The sequence below is a fragment of the Pundamilia nyererei genome, unplaced genomic scaffold (genome assembly GCF_000239375.1).
Source record: "Pundamilia nyererei isolate P.nyererei 1_Seehausen unplaced genomic scaffold, PunNye1.0 scaffold00084, whole genome shotgun sequence".
In the NCBI taxonomy this organism is placed as follows: Eukaryota; Metazoa; Chordata; class Actinopteri; order Cichliformes; family Cichlidae; genus Pundamilia; species Pundamilia nyererei.
In genome coordinates, this window is record NW_005187485.1 from 2,165,389 (window position 1) to 2,167,484 (window position 2,096).

At 43.9% G+C, this 2,096-nt stretch overlaps 1 protein-coding gene across 2 annotated transcripts in view; it reads left to right on the forward strand.

Moving 5' to 3' along the window:
* The first annotated feature begins 563 nt into the window (after positions 1-563).
* The window catches only part of galnt1 (UDP-N-acetyl-alpha-D-galactosamine:polypeptide N-acetylgalactosaminyltransferase 1), a 62,543-nt gene continuing 61,010 nt past the window's right edge, over positions 564-2,096 (forward strand). The window contains exon 1 of one of the 2 annotated variants that reach the window (XM_005738550.2): positions 564-1,016. The gene's annotated coding sequence lies outside the window, so the exon portion shown is untranslated. The remainder of the gene's footprint in view (positions 1,017-2,096) is intronic. The other variant, XM_005738551.1, reaches the window with a different exon arrangement.

Below are 2,096 nucleotides of genomic sequence, written 5' to 3' on the forward strand. Positions count from 1 at the left end.
ATAATAATGATAATAATAATAATTTAATTGAAATTTAAAAAAAAAAGTCCATGCCTTGCAGATTTACAATACTCAGTGCTTTCTGACTCCTGAGTTGGACATTAATTTCAAATGAGAAACAGACATTTACTTAGTTTTCTTCCTAAATATTTCCCACAAGGGAGCTGTAGGAAGGAGAGTGCCAGTTAATACCGTGTTACAAGTGTTGCAGTTCCAGAAGTTTTCACAGGAATCACCCCCTGCTCATTTATACCGCGTGGTTAATAATTATAGGCTCATTACAAGCACCATCTCACTGATCTGACTTTGGGCTTATTATTAAAATCATTATTACTATAATTATGACCTCTATAATGTTTGTTTTATAACACATCACTCACGTCACACGAGCTCCAAAATGCATCATTCACACTAACAAGTAGGTTTCAATCAATGAAAATATGCGTAAATAAATAGTGGTGATCAATGAACTGAAATTTTCTCTTTTTTGGACTGTGTAAAAATAAAAACAGGGATCAGTTACAGTATTTCTTCCGGGTTGTGATAGTCGAAGGAGGGATGAGCAGTGATGCTGCCTGTGTTTGCTCCGCACATCAGCAGCCCTGCTCCTCTCTCTCTCTTTCCCTCTCTCTCTCTCTCGCACAGACCCAGGCAGAGGTTGTACGTCCGCTCCGGGAGAGAGAGCTCACACCGCATAGCGCTACAGCCGCCTGACACCGACAGTCCGACCGCACGCTCTTTTCAAATGGATGTCTCCTCCGTTCACGCCTTTTGACACCGGAAGGTGCTCCTGTAGCTGCGTGAGAAACACCTCATCCCTTGCTTGTTTTCTTAGGTAACTGCCTTCTCTCGACGACACAGAGAGAGCCATACTCACCCCCCTTTTCCTTCCATCGTTAGCCCGCTAAGCTAGCTAGCCCGCTAACTTAGCGGCGATACTTTGTATCGAGTCGGTATCAGTTTTCTGCCTGCGGACTCTTTGCGCCACGGCTGATTGAGGTGACCAGTCACTCTAGGTAAGGTGAAAATACTTGTTTTTAAAAAAAAAAAAACTAAACACCAATTGCAGTGATTGTTGTTTCCTCTCTTAGCCACATAGTCATTTTTGGAGGGTTGCTTCTGCCCAGTGACCCCCCTACGGTTATCTGGTAGCAGGCAAGCAGCCGCCGTTATGGCAAAGCGGGGCTTGTTGACAGAAGCAGCCGAGCAACAGGGACGCGATGCGACTCTCCGCTTAAGACACAGATTGCCACTTTGCTTTCAGGTGAATTAACCGGTAGATGCTGTTCCACAACCGCACCGAAACACGCCAAGTGAAGGGAAAGCTGCTTCCCTGATAACGGTGCTCATAAATACTTTTTTTCTATCCATCCCGCGTTAGCGTTCAACCGTGACTGTTGATTTGTAGCGCGAATGGGCCACTGCCGGGGTCAGTGCTATCGCACACTTGCCGCATTTGACTGCAGCGACTTGTTTCCCCTACTAACGGTCAATTCAAATGAGTGCTAGTTATCAAGTTTTCCTGACTGCTCTGTGATCTCACCCAGTGAGATCAAAAGAAAGCGTCTGTTTAAAGTAGAGCATAATGGTTACAGTGGAATGTGTATCTGCTCTTCCTTTTGCTCCTTTCCTCCTTTCTGAACATTTTAATGCTTCATTGTTGCATCACAACCCGAAAAAGATGATGTGTAAACCCGGAATTTAACCTCTGATTGGTCTGTTGTTGTGCGCCTAATAGAGGTCAGATGACTTTAGCTGGGAAAAGAGGAGAAAACTAGCCAGTGCAAATTTGAAGAGGTTAGTCACTTTGAATGTAACGCAGTCACTAAAAAGACTTTGTAAAGGGTTACTTAAAGCATGTGGGGCCTGATGTGTGCGTGTATGTATGAGTGAAAGAAGAGAGAATGTGCGGGCATTAACAATGCTGTAATTATCTCAGAGATAAGAAAATGGATCCACTATCAATCCTGCAAGACTCGGCAGCTCTGCACAGCAGAGCTGATGAAGCTGTAGGATTGACAGGGAACCAATTAAATTAATCTGTCATGTTCCTTAAAGGGAGAGAAAAGAGGAAGCATGTATTATTTATCCTCTCT